We start from the raw sequence: 19,421 nt of genomic DNA on the forward strand, positions 1-19,421 counted from the left end.
TATAATATCAAATATTTCGTGTCGATCCCAGGAACCGAACCCTTGACCTCAAGCATGGTAGGCGAACGCCCGACATTTATATTATGAAATGGACTTATCTCTATTTGATTTCTATATTTAAGATGTTTACCTGAGAGTAGCAATCGATTCCACAACACTCGAAGATTCTAGTTCTGTTTCACACAAAGAACTGTTGTATTCTTCATCCGCTCAGACGCAGACAATTACTTTAAAATAATAAAATTAAAACGTGTTTTCAAGCGTTGTCTATTAAGTAAAATAATTCGGAAGAATCTCACCGGCATTAATAAAAGTTTCAGCAATTTTACTTTACAAAATCCAACATTACTAGTATTCAAAGAATATAGACGTTCGAAGATAGGCAGAATGGTCAATGTGACGCGGCGTGTAAAATGAACAGAACTGTGCTCTTTATCGTGACGACCAATTTTTTTTTTTCGAATTATTTTATTAACTTTTCACGCCCAAAAGGCTTTTACATACATGGAAGTTATATAAAACATGAGTACATTAACAACATAAAATTTAAAAAATACACAATAAAGCAATAAAAAATATAATAAATTTTTTTTTTTTTTTTTTTAAAAAGCAATAAAAGATAGAACAGTGTGTAGAAGTTAAGTTAACATAAAAACGAAGATGAGTAAATAAACAACATAAATTTAAAAAATACAATATAAAGAAATGAAAGATAGGATCAGTGTTAAGAAGTATAGTTGGTCTAAAAATAAAATTAAAAAGATGATTGTATATACAACATAAATTTCAAAAAAATAAAATATAGAACAGTGTTTAGAAGTACAGTTGGTTTTTTACTATAATATTTTATATTATTTTATTTGGGAAATCAACAGTTTCTACATACATATTAATAGTAAACAAACCGATATAATGTATAAACTCAGAACTAATAACAGATTTCCACCAAGTATACAAAGTTAGTAAAGAAAATAAATTACATTTTAAATAAATAAATGCATACAAGTTTACACATTTAAAAAAATATTTTTTTTGTACTCGTAAATATTTTTCAATTATCAATCATTTTTTTTTTTTAAGAACAGTAAGTTATATTTTTATTTATTTTATTAACATAAACGGCAAAATTTACATTTCACAAAAATTTATAATACTAACATATTTGGCTTAATAGTTTGAAAAAAAAAACAGAAATTTCCTTATGCCCAAGATTTATAAAAAAAATTAAACCTTAAAATTATACAAGATTTATATTTTTAAAAATAACCTAAAAATTATACAGCATATTCAGTAGAAAGTTTGAATAATTCAAGAATAAATGTAAAAAACAAAATTAAATAAAACATTCTACAGTAATACAACAAGAAAATCATAAGTACTGTTTCATACAGCTGGGCAAAGTGAACAAAAAACTGTGTATATTATGAAATGCATGAATAAATAAATATAATTACCATTCACCATCTTTGAAAAAGTTCAAAAGGTTTGTTCTACAAGAACAATACCCTACACTAAATATATCAGATACGTGGGAATAAATATTGCCGAGTTCTCGAAGTCTGTTTAATACGGCATTACAAGTATACACTGTCCGTGAATTGTTGCTACAAAACGGTGGCACCTGTCTAGTCAGTCATTCTTCAATTATAATAATTGACTAATTATTTTTTTCGACGTATTAGTCCAGAAGGGCTAATTACAGTTGTGAATTACAGCACAGAACACCCAGGATTAAGAAAAATCATAGTTTAATTTTCGTGTTCTCACCGGAATTCGAACCCGGCGCCTTCGGCGCGTGAGTCAAGCGACCTAGCCACTACGCCACGGAGGCCGTTCGCACTGCGCGTAGCAGTCCCTTCTGTTCGCTGACTTGTTCCGTTTTGAGTCCTCGGGCGTCCCGGAAGAATAAAATAAGGAATTTCTGGAATAAGTACTATCAGCGGATTTTGTACATCGGAGGAAAGGAGCGGGGTGCATACAAAAGTGGGGGGCCGATTCGTCAGTCACCTACCGAACGTCGTGCTGAGCGTCCGCTCGGAGGGTTCCGAAAACGCACGAACCACGACGCATAATGAAAACAAAAAATATGCACAAAAATAAAAGTGTCCGATAAAAAAAGTGTAAATAACCCGCCAAAAATTCAGCAAACGTGATTTTTATTGTGAAATTTTGGCAGTGAAATGTTTAAACGACAATTATTATAGATAACTGATAAAAATTGAGGTCAAAATTGATAGAAAAATTATGATAAAAAATTTACAGTTGAGTGTATTTTTTTAAATTGAAAACTAGTGAAATGTGTTGTTTTTCAAGTGCTAGTTTCATACTGTCTGTATATATTTTTCATTAAGGTTTTTGAGTGTAGATATGTTTTTATTTAATCTGTAACTGGCGGAAAACTCATCGAATTGAGGGAGAAAACTCACCTCCACCCGACTCTGTCAGCCACGTTATTTTAATGAATTTTCTTTCTACTTCAATTTTTTCCCAAGTGATTTTAGTCAAAATCTAGTGCAGAAAAGTGCGTGCAATCAATAAATACACACGATTTCTCAACCCTAGTCTCCCTCAATGCCTCCGTTACAACTTTATAAAAGAAAAAAAACAATATTTGTAAATAAAGCATTACAAATACACACAAAGTTATCAAACATTACACATCATGATATAGAAAACACAAATCAAAAGACGTACAGATATGAGAGTTTTTTAGAAAGTTATTTAAAAAATATATTTATATATTAATATTTAAAGGTTAGCTTAATCGAAGGTCACCGAGACACGGAGACAAGAGGGGTGTTTTTTGACTAACCCGCCCCCGGAGGGAGTGTTCATCGAATTGTGTTAAATAAGGGTTTTTAGTAATAATGCATATTTTTTCACATTTATTTAGCGTTTAAAGAAATGAAAAATGAAATGCTCTAGGACGCTTATTAGTTTCCAAACCAAACTGTTGAAAAGGGCTTTTTTCAAATCATATTTAGCACCAGAAATATTTTGAGTTGTAAATGTTTGTAGACAGGCGTATTTTCACTCCCTTGAGAGTTATTGAGATCTAGTTTTTTGCAGCAGTTAGGGAAAACCTTATTTTAGAAGAGAATATAAAAGTCTACGTATTTACTGGGTTTATGAACTGTCACTAGCAGGTTTCAGTGGCCACTTTACACTCTGTATAACATTCACTATTCTGCCTATGTTTGAAACATCCATATTTCTATATTGCGAAGTTAGAGGTGAAATTCTATTTGAAACACTTTTATTTTTTATAATTTATTTTATAATGGTTTGTAGACAAGCTGGATTTAATCTTCTAGGGAGTTATTCATTTATTACAACGATTCCCTTCTCAAAAATGTCAACCCACTTTTTTATTTTTAGATATTTACCACACTTATAAAGCGCCATTTTCATGGGAAATTGACATAGTTTAATCACAGATTTTCCAACAAAACTTAAGACAATTTTTCATTTTATTTAATACGAACGTAGTAAATAGTATAAAGTATAAAAATATGACAGCAATAATAATAATTAAAACATTTATTTTCATCGTAACCGGCGTCGTCAGACTAGTGGAAATCACCTTACAATATTACAGTAGAGATGGAAAACATCGATGTCAAAGCACTATGGAGCCGACGCAGGGCTTTTGACATTTTATTGTCTGATGTACGTGTTCACTTTATACACTGTGTCACATTCACCATCCCGCCTATGTTTGAACGTCCATACTTTCCGAATACTAATATAGATATTCGTAAAGTAAAATTTGTGATTTTTTTCATTGATTTCGGTGAGATTCTTCTGAATGATTTTACTTAAGAGACTACGATTGTAAACACGTTTTTCATTTTTAAATTTTAAATTCTTCATCGTAGTTGTTAGTGTCCGGGTGGATAAAGAATACAACAGTTTCCTCGTGTAAAATAGATCTAGAATTCTGCACAAGTGTTTTCGAGTCGAAGTCTAATCCTGAAAAAGGAAATCGAGGGAGATAAGTCCGCCTTGTTGTGTATTAGTCGGCGCGTTCGCCTACCATGCTGAAGGTCCCGGGCTCGATCCCTAGAGGGACGACGAGATATTTGTTTTAAAAGTGTTTTTACGCTGGATGACCACTCTATCTTCGTGCTTTAGATTATTAATATGCAGTGCCATATGCACCATTAGGTGTGAAAAGGCGAATGAAAAAAAAAGAATTTAAGAAAGGTGTGCTTTAATAATTGGATGATTTCAAATCCCCAATTTCAAAAAATGCCTAAGTCAATTTTTGTAGTTCTGAGATATTTTATGTTAAAAAGTTTATTTTGTTCCTGAAATGTTAAATGACAGAATTTCGGAAAATTGAAAATACTCATAGTAATTTTTTTCTTCTCTTTATTTTAAGATAAAAAAAATACAAAATTGTTACATGTTTAGTTACAAAATTATTGATTGTAAAAAAGTGGACTTAAGCCTAAGGTAAGGACTTAGGATTTTTTAAAAGTATTTAAAGGACTACGGGATTTTTTCTCAGGGAATAAACTCTTGGACAAAGAGATTTTTAGGACTTAAGGATTTTTTAAATTGAAATAATATTGTTTAAATCATTTTTCAAATACGAAATTCGATATGGGTATTCTTCATTGAAAAATTAATCAGGTAAATGTATTGTTCACAAAATGCTCTACACGGCAGTGTTGTCAACTTAAAACCGATAAAATTGGACTAAGGCATTTTTTTAAATTGGGCATCCAATTTTATGTGACCATAAGCCACAATAACCGAAACGCCCATCTCTATTATCTACGGAATTCATTCGATTATTCAATTCACTCAATTACTAATCATTCGATTAGTAAATTTATTCGGTTATTTCATCCCTAATTTTTACATCTAAAGCTAGGGTTTCCTAGGACAGCGGTGTCCGTATTGTAACGGCCGTAGTGAACGGTGACGCGGTGGATAACCGTCGTAACGGTGACTAGAGTGTGGTTTCCTAGGAAAACGGTGTTATCAACACCATTTAACACCGTTTCCCTAGGAAACCACTCTCTAGTCGACGTTACGACGGCTGTCTACCGCATCACCGTTCACTACGGCCGTTAAAATACGGGCACCGCTGTCCTAGGAAACCCTAGCTTAACCCATTTTGACAAAAACGCAACAATTATTAATAATTGGTCCAACTTGCTCTAGGTGATTCATAAATATATCATCAAAGCCTCCGCTCCAACAGAAACTATTTATAAATACCGTACCAATATACATATTTTTTAATTAAATTATTTTAGCAGGTTTTGACGCTTATTAACACAATAGTGGTGTTGGATTAGTCTAGAACTGTGTTTGTGAAGAGCATTCTTGAAAAGGAGTGCCACTTACTGCCGTCTTTGTTGGTCAAAAATAAAAATAATGTTTTTCCTGCATTCACCGGTATGAAGATGCCTGTAAACGGTGAAATACTGTTATTATTGTTTTTTAATTTTTTAATGTAGGTAAAATTTACACGTTTATTGAAAATCAACATATAAATACGCAGATTTTTTTTTTTTGCACCACAACAGGCCAGGAGGCCTAATTACAGTGGTGAATTACATCACAGAGCACCCAGGCTAAAGAAAAATCACATTTTAATTTTTGTGTTCTCACCGGGAATCGAACCCGGAACCTTCCGTGCGTGAGTCAAGCGTCTTGACCACTACACCACGGAGGCCGCCGGTGTTCAAATTCTTACACTCCTTCCCAAAAACAAAAAAAAACGGAATTATTCAGTTTTGGGGTGCGAAAAACGGGACAAGGAAACGCCGATTTTATCGATTTTAGTTAGGCATAATCAGTCGATGCAGTTTACTTTTTAGCACACTATCATAGAGGCATTTGCGAGAGATGACGAAAAAAATATAAATATTTTTATAACACATATCCCGGAGCCGTGTAAACACGTAATTATATAACCATGTGTTGTGTCCCGGTCCCGTGTTTTCACGTGGTTTACCATCTGTCCAAAAAAGTGCGTTTTATTGACATCTAGTGACTTTTATTAGTACTTTTTCGCTGCTGGTAAACCACGTGAAAACACGGGACTGGGACACAACGGATGGTTATTATAATCACGTGTTTACACGGCTCCGGGATACAAAGCACAAAAAATGGAGTGATACCCTGTATATGTGCAAACGTTGCAATGCGCAATATGGCTCTCCATAAAGGCCAATGTTGGCAAAACCATAAAACAAAAATGACTTATTTAATTATTTCAAATAAATCTTAAAAGCTTAAATTTATTTAACCCAGTATTTTCATAATAATGACACTTTTAAGAAACCCTTCACAAAGCATAAAATTTCACAAAAATAGGCCGGGCACAGGGTAAATTCTATGTTTATTCGGCCGGTGCTTAAAGTGTTAATTTAAAAAATAGAACAGGAAATTACATTTCAAATTTGACCAATACAAAACGGTAGATAAGTTTAAATTTAGAACATGTTTAAAGCATGTGAGTGTTGCATGATCGGTGATTGGTTCGAAACTGCACAGTTAATTACGGCGTAAGTCCGCGACAAGCGCGCTTGACTACCATGCATGACGCCCTGGGCTCGATGCCCGACAAATCGACGTAAAATATTACATCTGACATTAAGAACATGTGAATTATGTACGCCATGTTTCAAGTGCATACGTATCTCAGAGTAAAAACGCGTTACCGCTTAGAGAGCCGCCCATACACAAAAAATTGATCCAGGATTACCAATCACGAAGTTAGTTACAGTTTGCAGCGAAACAATGGGCTGTGTGTACTCAGTGGCGCTATTATGAATCTTCTAGTTGGGGTAGAGAGTGTTTTTTTTTTTTTGCACGCGGCTAAACTTTTCCTCATTTATAGCCACAGTGAAATATTACATATATCCTTAGAATCCTGACTTGTATTGTATTTATACCAACAAGCTACAGAAAGTGGCTTAGTGGGATTTTAGTTTTAGTAAAAAATATAACATTTGAAATTTAAAAAAATAAAATAAAATGTATAATTGTATTATATACGATGGTGATTAGGCACCTACTTTGAAGGGGACAATATTAACATTAAGGAATAAATAAAGATTTTTAAAATATAGGTACAGTACACAAATTCTGTGTATTTTTTATCGAACGAACGAAAAATGAATTATCAAATGTTTTTACCTATTTACAATTTTATTAAAAAGGTGCAATTTTTAGGCCCTCTTTATTGTAGAAATGCTACCAAAGCTAATGATAAAATGTTCTTTGTAATTTATAACCATTTAAAAATGCAACAAAAATTCTTAATTATTCTAGTTTTGCACCTGAAAACTGTTTGATTTATATTTCGATGGCAGTTACGTATACTATCGCATGTTGAAAACAAAATCTTTTCAAGAGAGTTGTTTAAATATGTTTTCATTCAACTAAGTTACAACCATCAAGCTATTCATTTGAACTTTGCATTTGAACCTACAAAAAAATTCTGTGTTTCCGAATGACATAAAATTGTGTCTACATTTCACACTTTTTGGGATTTCAGTGTTACGATTTTTTACGTGGAATCCTTATTGGTTCAAAATATCGTATCCAGTACTTACGGTTTTTTACTTGGAATTTGCGTTCATTCAAATGACTGTATGTGTTACATACTATACAACAAAAAAACAACGTACATAATCGTATGTATTTTATACGATATATTTGAACAAGTTTTAAGAATTACCATTAAAGTCAGATTGTTTTTTAACCTCTTAAATACATATTTCTGGACGATGGACATTTTTAGCAAAACGTTATAACATTTACGTGTATGTAAAGCGAATGAAACCCGTAAACGGGACAGCGTGCGATCTGACGGCGCGGCGTAATGAATTGTAACTGATACATGCCTCCATTCAAAACAGCCGTTTGTGCCACAGTTACGGCAGTTTACGGCATATATTCGAAAAACTAACGATTTTTTACGGAAAAAAATATTTGTTTTGAGAGACATTAAAATTTTGAATAAAGAGGTTTAAATGTATCGCAATTGTCTTACAGTTACTGTTAAAAAAACGATATTCGATCTTATGTGAGATACGATGGTATACGTAGTTGCCTCTCGATTTGATGTATGTATGTTTATTAGAAAATGCACAATGCATGAAAAATGCACTTAAAAATCCGTGCTGAAAAGTACGGTAAATGTAGATTGTTTTTGTAAATAATATAATTATTAGAGCTCTTATTATGGATAATTTTATAGCGCCATTTTCGTGAAAATCGTCTCAAGGGCGCTGTACAATAAATGTCCAAACACGTTTTGCAGTTACATAACTTATGAACAAATAATGCATATGCATAAATTAACAAATAAATAAAATAAAATGCAGTTTTTACACGGGTTCAAAAAATTTCATTACTTTGAATTTATTTATTGATATATTAGTTTTGAAAGTTTTAAGTTCATTGGGGAGATTATTGTAATTTTTGACACCTAATCATCGCTATGTTTTTTTAAAGTCTAAAAGTTTAATTTTTTGATTACTCCACCCGTGACGTCACGGGTTCAAGCCGATAAGTTTTTTAGACATTTAAAAGCAGATCCCCGTACCTGTCTAAAAACACTGAACGTTGAAAACCATGGCTACCCGGAAACCGAAAATCTACCACAACTCATAGCAACGCTGTACTTGATCAATTACTGTTCAGCGCGTTTGCCTACCATGCAAGAGGTCTCGGGTTCGATTCCCGACATGGTTGACGTGAAAAATTTATTTAAAAGGGTGTTTTTACAACTAGAATTTTTAATCCCCGGACTGGCACCTGGACCGTAAGACTGATCATCTTACCTTCATGTAATAAAAAGGATCAATATATGCTGTGATTGGTGTACCAATACAGTGCCCTATGCACCATTGGGTGGGGAAAGGGAGTGATGATGATGTAACTTGTGACGTTTTAAATTACGTCACTTTTAATTATTTCTTACATACATTTTCAAAAGACTTCGCCGTATAATTAAATGCTCTAATTTTTACCGCGTGTAAAAAAACATTTTTTTTATTAAATTTCCCGTAGCACTGAACTTCTTTATTGTTTTGAAGATATCGTTACTGGTTTTCCCGTATGTTTTATGTAGATATATATAAGTGCCATATTTTAGTAGTTTAAAGTAAAGTTAAGTGTGTTGTGCTCTATTTCTTCAGTCTGGAAAGGATTAAACCTCAGGCTTCGGAAACGGAAGGTAAATATTATTCAATCATTTTTTTTTTTATCATTGTAATGTTTTATTTATTTTATACGTGCGGACGTGTGGAATGATACGAAGTGGCTATTTCAATACGCATTTTTTATTATTTTTTTGACATTGTATTTAGTCATGTATAGAAAACTATAATTGACCTATAATTTTGGTTTATTTGGAAATATTTTTTGTTGTTGTAATGGCTGTTGTTTTCTTTTAAATAAATAAAATGAATAAAATAAATAAAATAAATAAAATAAATAAAATAAATAAAATAAATAAAATAAATAAAATAAATAAAATAAATAAAATAAATAAAATAAATAAAATAAAAAAATAAATAAATAAAATAAATAAAATAAATGAAATAAATAAAATAAATAAAAAAAATAAATAAATACAATAAATAAAATAAATAAAATAAATCAAATAAATCAAATAAATCAAATAAATAAAATAAATGAAATAAATGAAATAAATGAAATAAATGAAATAAATGAAATAAATGAAATAAATGAAATAAATGAAATATATGAAATAAATGAAATAAATGAAATAAATGAAATAAATGAAATAAATGAAATATATGAAATAAATGAAATAAATGAAATAAATGAAATAAATGAAATAAATGAAATAAATGAAATAAATGAAATAAATGAAATAAATGAAATAAATGAAATATATGAAATAAATGAAATAAATGAAATAAATGAAATAAATGAAATAAATGAAATAAATGAAATAAATGAAATAAATGAAATAAATGAAATAAATGAAATAAATGAAATAAATGAAATAAATGAAATAAATGAAATAAATGAAATAAATGAAATAAATGAAATAAATGAAATAAATGAAATAAATGAAATAAATGAAATAAATGAAATAAATGAAATATATGAAATAAATGAAATAAATGAAATAAATGAAATAAATGAAATAAATGAAATAAATGAAATAAATGAAATAAATGAAATAAATGAAATAAATGAAATAAATGAAATAAATGAAATAAATGAAATAAATGAAATAAATGAAATAAATGAAATAAATGAAATAAATGAAATAAATGAAATAAATGAAATAAATCAAATAAATCAAATAAATGAAATAAATGAAATAAATGAAATAAATGAAATAAATGAAATAAATGAAATAAATGAAATAAATGAAATAAATGAAATAAATGAAATAAATGAAATAAATGAAATAAATGAAATAAATGAAATAAATGAAATAAATGAAATAAATGAAATAAATGAAATAAATGAAATAAATGAAATAAATGAAATATATGAAATAAATGAAATAAATGAAATAAATGAAATAAATGAAATAAATGAAATAAATGAAATAAATGAAATAAATGAAATAAATGAAATAAATGAAATAAATGAAATAAATGAAATAAATGAAATAAATTAAATAAATTAAATAACCGGTACAGTACTTCCTCTGTATTCCGGCACTTCACTTCTCCGGCCCTGCCAGTAATCCGGCGTTTTCAGTAATCCGGCAGGCTCAGGTCCGATATCTGCCGGATTACTGAGAGACCACTGTACTGTGTGGAACATATCCCCCGTGTAAAAGAGGTTCCAGAGTATAGTAAAAGCATGGATTTTGCCCAATGGGAAGTATTCAGGTTAATGTTTTTTTTTTTTAACACTTTATACATGAATCAACCAAAATAAGTGTCCTGAGGTTAGCCAAGGCCCTGAGAGCTGATCAACGATTTAATGAGGCCATGAGGACAGATTCATTAAGGCCCGTAGGGCCGATTAAATCGCCCCGGAGAGCCGAATTTAATAGCATGTAATGGTTACCGACAACTGTTATTATTAAATTACAGATTCTTCGCCGTAAAATTTTAATCGCTTATTAACAGAACTTTTTGTGTAGATGTTTAATTTATACAGGGTTTATACAGGGTGTTCTTTAAACCCTGTCACATCCAAAACCACGTTGGTCAGTATGAGCAAGAAGACACGTTGGTATATTAAAATAAATTTTAGAACGACTGAAATCTTAAAAAAATAAAATATAGAAAAAAAACAAATGGTTGCTTACTTGTGCGGGGGCGAAATGAGGAGGGGGAGGGGGGAGTCTGATACACCGTCAACCGCTCGGCCGCGCCTCCTTCGCTTCTCCCCTGTAGTAGTAAGCAACCATTGTTTTTTTTTTTAAATATTTTATTTAAAAAAAAAAATCGTTTTAAATATTTTTTTAATGTGCTAGTATGTCTTCTTGCCTATACTGATCATCGTGGTTTCGGATGTAACAGGGTTTAAAGAACATCCTGAATACATATACATATACATAAGGGCGGGCATATTGCCTTAAGGCCATTATCACAATATACATATTGATTTTGAAAATACAACTAATTATTCCGAATCCATTTCATTAATTTTTATCGACATTCTTCGTATCCGATATTTCCCTATTCTAGGTATACTTCTGTTAATTAGTGTGTGCATTTCCAGGTTGTGACCTTCCAATCCTGGTGTCAGCTACCCGAGTCCAGTCGCTCTTTCCACCACTTTCTCCGAAACAACTTCTTACTGTACTGTTTGTCAACAATCAGTCGAGCTGTTGACGCAGCGGAATGTGGGCGCGTTGCGGCAAATGCTCGCCCGGCGGAACAAACCAGCTCAAAGAAAACGTCGAAAGTGATTTCAGAACGATCGAAATCCCCTCGAACAGGTCGTGAACACTTCAATCGAACTCAGAAATTGATTTAAACTATCCAGCGTAAAAATAACTAAATTCGTGGTCTCAAATGTGACTTTGGTGAGAAATCTTTGGTCAAAAACACTTCTGTGACATGACATATGACATTTTTTAAACATTAATAGAAGGTCTTCCAAGAGTTTCAAATGCTTCTTAATTAGATCCTGCTTAGTTTTAATCTTAAAATCTAACACTCTTGCCATATAATAACATCTAGTTCTAGATTAAGACTAAAATAACATAGGGGTCAAAAACATTAATGCATTATCCATTTTGAAATTTTGAGTGAAATTTCAGCGACTTGCCAAAACACCAAAGAGTGGTTTAAACTCCGCGTAAAATTAAGTCATTTGAAAAATAATTCAATAACCAAAGATTATAAGCGTAACTGACTATTTTAGTTTAAAAATAAGCAGCAATATCCGGTTTTAAATGCGTTTGAAAAAGAGAAATTAATACGCGGAGAAGCCGACATTTTGACGATTTTATATCAATTTGCGTCTAGCGTTTGTGTGCCAAGGTTTCTAATTGCAAACTGTAAAAATTAAAATGCATGTGAATTAACATGTTTATCAAAGGTGACCGGTGATACTTGAGAAAGTTGATATATTACAATTATCCATTTAAACTGAGGCCAAAACCCCGTGTTTTAAATAGTTTAAAGTGAAGAGATACAGAAATTAAAGTGACAAACGCCAAAAAATGTAGTGAAGAGAATATTGATTTCGCTCTCAAATTCAAGTGTTGTGATTAACAAATCTATAAGTGTATGTGTTTCGGCACAGTTTTTGTGAAGTTTCAAGTGCTCTTGAGGATTTTACACTTCTTCTACCAAAGGATAGTGGTAGATCTTAAGGATATAATGCCAGGACCTCCTGCACCCACCTAGGCCCATCTTCTGGGCCGCTAAGATGTAAGTCGTAACCTTTTCAAAACATTTATTATATTTACAGAATAAACTTAATTTTCGGGTGACACCTATTTTTACAAATGCCGTTTTTACACTGCACAAACCCAAATGGTTTTTTCATACGAGGACAATGTCTGTTTGTCCAGTCCCAGCTCCGTGTACGGCCTTGACCGCGCAGGACACGGCTAATGGAGAATACAACAAATCGGCCGTAGTTCTCACGCGGAACGCTGCGAAAATGAATACACGACGACGCGCGTTACGAGCGAATTCGCGAAAAATATTATTTCTTTCATTCTAAGATGTATTGAAATTGTTGGAGGACGTAATAAATATGTGATAAAAATGCGCGGGAGTGACGCACGTGTGAAGCAAGTGGCTATTGTTTTACTGTCCTATCCGCGCGCGTTCACACGTGGACAATGCGCCCGCGCACGGTGGTAAGGGTAATCCCCTGTCTTGCGGAGACAGCCTGCCCGTCTATCAATAGGACAATGTCTTTATTGAAATTTTATTTATATAGGATATCAACTGTAATACAGCAAACATAAAAAAACAAAGAAAAAAAACATTAAATAAATCCAATAACAGCTATCCACAAATATACCAAAAACAAAAACAAGGATAGAATGAGAAGGTAAGGGTGTGTGTTTATGTTTAAGAATCAATTTTGTATTGTAAAAGTAGAGTGCATAAGTTGGTACTTGTAAACATCATAAAATATTATTTATTTTATATATTAACGCCCAGAGGGCTTTTACATATTACAAATATAAAAATTTATTTATTTCACTTTTTGTTCATAATGTTATTTGTACATTGGCGGGCTTATTGCCAAATGGCAATTTCTTCCAACCAACCAACAAAAAAAAGTATTATTTTTATAATTCAAGTCCCAGAACATATTCAATAGAAAAAAAAGCCAAAGATATATAAAAATAGAAATAAACGTATTTGTTTATAAATTACCTTAAATCAAGACAATATCGAAAAATCCAATTTAAAATGAAAAAAAAGATAAAAAGAAATACTAGAAACTCAATTATTGTTCAAAAGAATAAGAAATGATTTTTATTTATTTATTTTATTTTTATTTATTCACAATATTTTAATTTAACATTTATTGAGACACAAGTCCCAACTCCATTGAACCAAAGTCCTTTGTTGAGTTGGGGCAAATAATGTGTAAAACTTTTATAGTCAATTTCACCATATTTACTACATATATAACAAAAACATCATTAAAAATACATCGCAAATCAAATATAGAAGAGAACATGCAATAAAAAAACATTAAAAATATACGAAAAAATAAAAATAATAAAATTGGTTCCTGTTTGATAATGTTATGGCAAATACGTCTAATTTTTCGTCATCTGTGTGTTTTTTCTCGAGAGAGTGAATTCTCGGGAACAGGGAATTAATGTGCAAATTTTACTTAGATATATTAATATATACAATAAAAATTATGCCTCATTGGTATTAGGAACATTGAAATATGTAGAAACGTTTGACCAAATCGGGAACATTAAAAATATTATTTACAAGTTTGTATATGTACTACTTATAAGACATTGAAAGAAATATTATTTAAATTAGGCTATAAAATTATCCAACTATAATTATAAACAAGCTTAAATTTGTTGACTCAAAGACAAGCATTTAATATTAATTTTAAAATTAATTTTAAAGCTCGCATTTTTTAATTTCTGTTAACACGAGGACAAAAGACTGTTTTTTTTGTTGCGTGAATGAATTTCAAAATAAATAACAACCAAAACTCAAGAAATCAACCATTGATAGCAACATGATACCAATAAACCTACCCTACCCTACCCTGCCATAAATACAAACCTAACCTAATGACTGCTATGAATACAGACTAATTATAACCTATTTAAATTAGACAATTTCTGCTCAGTTTTTTAGGCTGAACTACCCGCAATACGAGAAGTTTTTTAAAAAACCACCAGAGAGGTGGGTTATTGTAAAAATATTATCAAATCAATTTTTAAAAAATGTAAGTACAAAAAATAAAAATAAAATTTTTCCTCGCCTTCTTTGCAAGGATTTATAGAATTAGAATCGGCAGATAAAATCTAAGCATCAAACTTGAAAAATTTGTTGTGATTCAAAGTTCAATGCCGTGCACTTTAAAATTAATTGCGTCGAATTGACAAAAAATAAAATGCTTACGCATCAAGAAATAGCGCATGATGTATGCAAGCCGAAAAAAGCGGCGTATTTTAAAAATGTATAATAAATGTTTGTGAATTTTTAATGAGGACGTAAATGTGAACGTGTATTTTAGTATTGGCGTGTTTGTGTAGCGAGTGTCCTGATGAAGAGACGGGTATGCCTCAAAACCGGTAGACATAAGTTAATAAGTGAAGTATATCCAAAATCTATCCAGCTAGGCATAAAAAATATTACAGCTGTCATTGTAACAAATAAAAATATTAAAATATCAAAACAGAGATGAAGAACATTTTAGAGAAGGTAATATAGAAGTCTAGCCATCTACAGGGCTTATGACATGTCATTGGCTGGTTTAAGTGGCCACTTTACACACTGTGTATCATTCACCATTCTGCCCATATTTGAACATCTATATGCCTTAAATTCTTTCATCTGTTGATATTTGTGAAGTTAAAGAGCTGAAACCTTGATGTATGCGAGTGAGATTAATTTAATTGAATTATTTCACCTACATACTAGGCAAAGCCTGTTTTTTTTAAACTTCTATACTTCTTCATAGACCAGGTGGATTTATTAACAGTATTTTGAGTTTGTCTAAATTTTTGTAGACAAGCACTGAATTCAACTCCCTGGGGAGCTGTTAATATTAAGTTATTACAACAGAGATAAAGAACATCTTAAAGAAGGTACTGTAGATGCCTAAACTTCTATATTACCTTTTAAAAAATGTTCTTAATCTCTGTTTTAATATGTTAACAGCTTTCAAGGGAGTTTAATCTAATCCTGGTCTACAAAAATTAGGACAAACTCAAAATATTGTAAATGAAAATATCCTTCATGAGTGATAAACATTGCTATCTCAATGCAACAGAGAGGGAAAACAGTTTTGAAAAGGAATATGGAAGTCTAGGCATTTACAGGGATTGTGACCTGTCATTGGCTGGTTTAAGTGGCCACTACACACTGCGTAACATTCACCATTCTGCTTATGTTTAAACATCCACATTTCCTCAACTCTTTCATCTTTTGACTTTGGTGACGTAAAAGAGCTTTATCGTGTGGGTGAGATTCGTCCGGCTGAACAAATCACCCACTAGGCAACGTTTGAAAACAATTTCTCGTATATTACCTTCTCAAAAATGTTTTCCGTCTCTGTTGCAACAAAGTTAGATCTAAATAACTTCCTAGGGAAAAAATCCAGCCAGTCTGCAAACATTTGGACATACTTAAAACATTGTTGGATTACCATTTATTTTTATTTTACATAAATCATAAGTGGTGTCAAAGTGATTTTATTATAGTTTTAAATAAAACAGTTTTCAGTAAAAATGTACAACTAAACTTATTAATTATTAACAATATTTTGAGTTTGTCCAAACTTTTGTAGACAAGGACTGGATTCAACTCCCTGGTGGAGCTGTTTATATTAACATATTACAACAGAGATGAAGAACATTTAAGAGAAGGTAATATAGAAGTCTAGGCATCTACAGGCCTTATGACCTGTCAATGGCTGGTTTAAGTGGCCACTTTACACACTGTGTTACACACTGTGTCTACAAAAGTTTGGACAAACTCAAAATATTGTTGATAAATTACCTGGTCCATGAAGAAGTATAGAAATTGAAAAAATATATTTTCAGGCGTTGCCTAGTATGTAGGTGAAATAATTCAATTAGATGAATCTCACCCGCATAAATAAAGGTTTCAGCTCCTTAACTTCACAAACATCAACAGATGAAAGAATTGAAGGAATATAGACGTTCAAGTATAGGCAGAATGGTGAATGTTACACAGTCTGTAAAGTGGCCACTTACTGACAGGTCAGAAGCCCTGTAGATGCCTAGACTTCTATATTACCTTCTCTTAAATGTTCTTCATCTCTGTTGTAATATGTTAATATTAATTATTATTAAAAATGTATAATAAAATACACAATAAAAATAATTTACCTTTGACAATAAGTATGTACCTGTCTTTTTATACTTATTTACGGTCAAAGTTTACTTCTTAATCTTAACAGACGATTTATTTTTAAAACAAAAGTGTTTTATCTATAAAGGCATAACAGCTACACATACGCCTAAAAACGACACAACGCGACTATTTGTATCAATAGAAAAAAAGCTGTGTAAAGAACAATTCTAAATAAAATTTTCTAAATGAAGTCTAGAATTTCAACAGTCCATGCGCTCAGTAGCTGCAAGACTTGTTATAATCTGACTCATATTTCAGAAAACGAGTTTTGTTATTTTTTATTTATCTAAATATCACTCACTTCCTTGTCAAATTAAAACATAATTTAAATGAGGGACAGATTACTCACCGTCCATGCGCTCTGTAGCTGCAAGACGTGCTGTAATCTAGCTCCTATTTGTTATAATCGAAATATATCATAATTTGAGACGAGGTTTGGATTGGATTTGCGAATTGGAAACGAACGAAAGTAAGTCAAAAGTGATGGTATTTAAAAGGGGAAGTGAGGTTACTGACTGCATAATAAATAAATGTGAACAACGAATGTCTCGAACAAGTAAAAGAATTTGTGTATCAGGGAAGCATGTTTTCAAGAGATGGAAGAGTAGAAAAAGGTGTTGAAAAGAGAGTGAATTCGGGCAACAAAATGAACGGCGCACTAAGCACAGTAATTGCTAACAAAAATATGTCAATCGAAGCTAAACTGGCAGTGCACAACGGAGTTTTAGTCAAAACCAGTGGTGTAGTCCTAAAAAAACCTGTATCGACGTTTATTTTATTTTTATTTTATTTTATTTGGGAAATCAACAGTTCTACATACATGTTTATAGTTAACAAACAGATATAGTGTATAAACTCAGAACTAATAACAGATTTCCACATATTATACAAAGTTAGTAAAGAAAATATATTACATATCAAATAAATACATATTATTTATACATATAAAAATGTTATTTTCATGTACTCAATAATCAAAGAATTTTTAAATATTTATTTTAAGAACATTAAGTTACTGTAAATTGGGCGGGATGAGGACAAGAATGCTTGAAGAGAGGATAAGGAGGGGAAGGGAGATGTACATATTTATTATTATAATGTCTACTAAGTTACATAATGCATTTTTAGTGTAAATTTTAAATTTGACCTGTATTTAAAACATCTCAAGATGAAATTTCGACCGGACGGACGTAAAGACAGCTTCATAATAATTCTGTAAGGACGGTTAATTTTATTTTTCTAAATTAACATATTTTTATACTTCGGTGTTAGGATAAATTACCTATGTATAAATTCTTATCGTTCATTGCCTCCTATGTGCGATGTGTATCTTGTTTCATAACGCACAGAGATATAACCATTTTAATGAATGTAGAGGAAGCGAGATCTGTATGTAAAAAACATCTTAAAATTAAACTGTCCTGACGAAGAGACAGATACGTCTTGAAACTAAAAAACATCATCATCATATACCCACAAGGTGGTGCATAGAAGAAAACAAAGGTCGATTTTGGATCAAAAGCTACAAAAACAAAAACATATATCAAACATATCAAAAACAACTTTTTAAATTTTAAAGGTATATTAAAAAAAAATACTCGAATATAAAATAGTCTTAAAAACTTCAAATGAAATTTGTTTTGTTTTGATATTTTTATTTTCAAACAATAAAATGTTAAAAATAACATTGAAAACATAAAAAATGGTGTTCATTTAATTACAATATGTATACTGAATTATAATATGTATAATATGTTGTCGGCCTCGTGGTGTAATGGTCGGCGCGTTAGCCTGCCATGCAAGAGGTCTCGGGCTCGATTCCCGACATGGTTGATGTGAAATATTTATTTAAATGGGTGTTTTCACTCTAGATATTTCATAGTCCCTGGACTGGTACCTAAAGCGTAAGACCGTCTTACCATCATGTAACAAAAAAATGATCAAGATACGCTGTGATTGGTGTTCCAATGCAGTGCCCTATGCACCATTAGGTGCGGAAAGGGAACGATGATGATGATGATGATGATACAAACTAATTGTTATAATGTCGATGGGTTTTTATTATTATTATAAAATGACAAATATATTTCAATAATATCAATAAATAATTTAATAATGAATAACAAACTAATTCAAAAATATTTTTCATAAATAGTCGTTCTGTTGTGGTTTTCTGACTTTTATCACATTTTTCATAATAACTTCGTGATAGGCAAATTTTGGAATCTAATTTAAAAAAATGTTTTTTTATGAATGTAACTTGCAAAAGTCTTGATGAAATTTATTTTTTTTAATAATATTTTATTGTGTTATTATTTCTATGTATATATATATATATATATATAAAGAAAAAAATAAAATGTTTTTGTTGTTTCATGATGTTTAAAAGATGAA

The 19,421-nt window shown here is 31.1% G+C and overlaps 1 protein-coding gene and 1 long non-coding RNA gene across 4 annotated transcripts in view; both read left to right on the plus strand.

The window, feature by feature from the left end:
• The first annotated feature begins 8,291 nt into the window (after positions 1-8,291).
• Positions 8,292-12,644, plus strand: LOC148283537 (uncharacterized). The gene is made up of 2 exons (XR_015825566.1): positions 8,292-9,208; positions 11,695-12,644. It is a non-coding gene; the product is annotated as an uncharacterized LOC148283537 (long non-coding RNA).
• Positions 12,645-12,715: 71 nt separating this feature from the next.
• The window catches only part of LOC148283538 (hormone receptor 4-like), a 253,896-nt gene continuing 247,190 nt past the window's right edge, over positions 12,716-19,421 (plus strand). For 2 of the 3 annotated variants that reach the window (XM_088243664.1, XM_088243668.1), the window contains exon 1: positions 12,716-12,854. The gene's annotated coding sequence lies outside the window, so the exon portion shown is untranslated. The remainder of the gene's footprint in view (positions 12,855-19,421) is intronic. The other variant, XM_088243666.1, reaches the window with a different exon arrangement.

The sequence above is a fragment of the Micrasema longulum genome, unplaced genomic scaffold, assembly GCF_059751315.1.
Source record: "Micrasema longulum isolate JH-2025_06_02 unplaced genomic scaffold, ASM5975131v1 h1tg000224l, whole genome shotgun sequence".
Lineage (NCBI taxonomy): Eukaryota > Metazoa > Arthropoda > Insecta > Trichoptera > Brachycentridae > Micrasema > Micrasema longulum.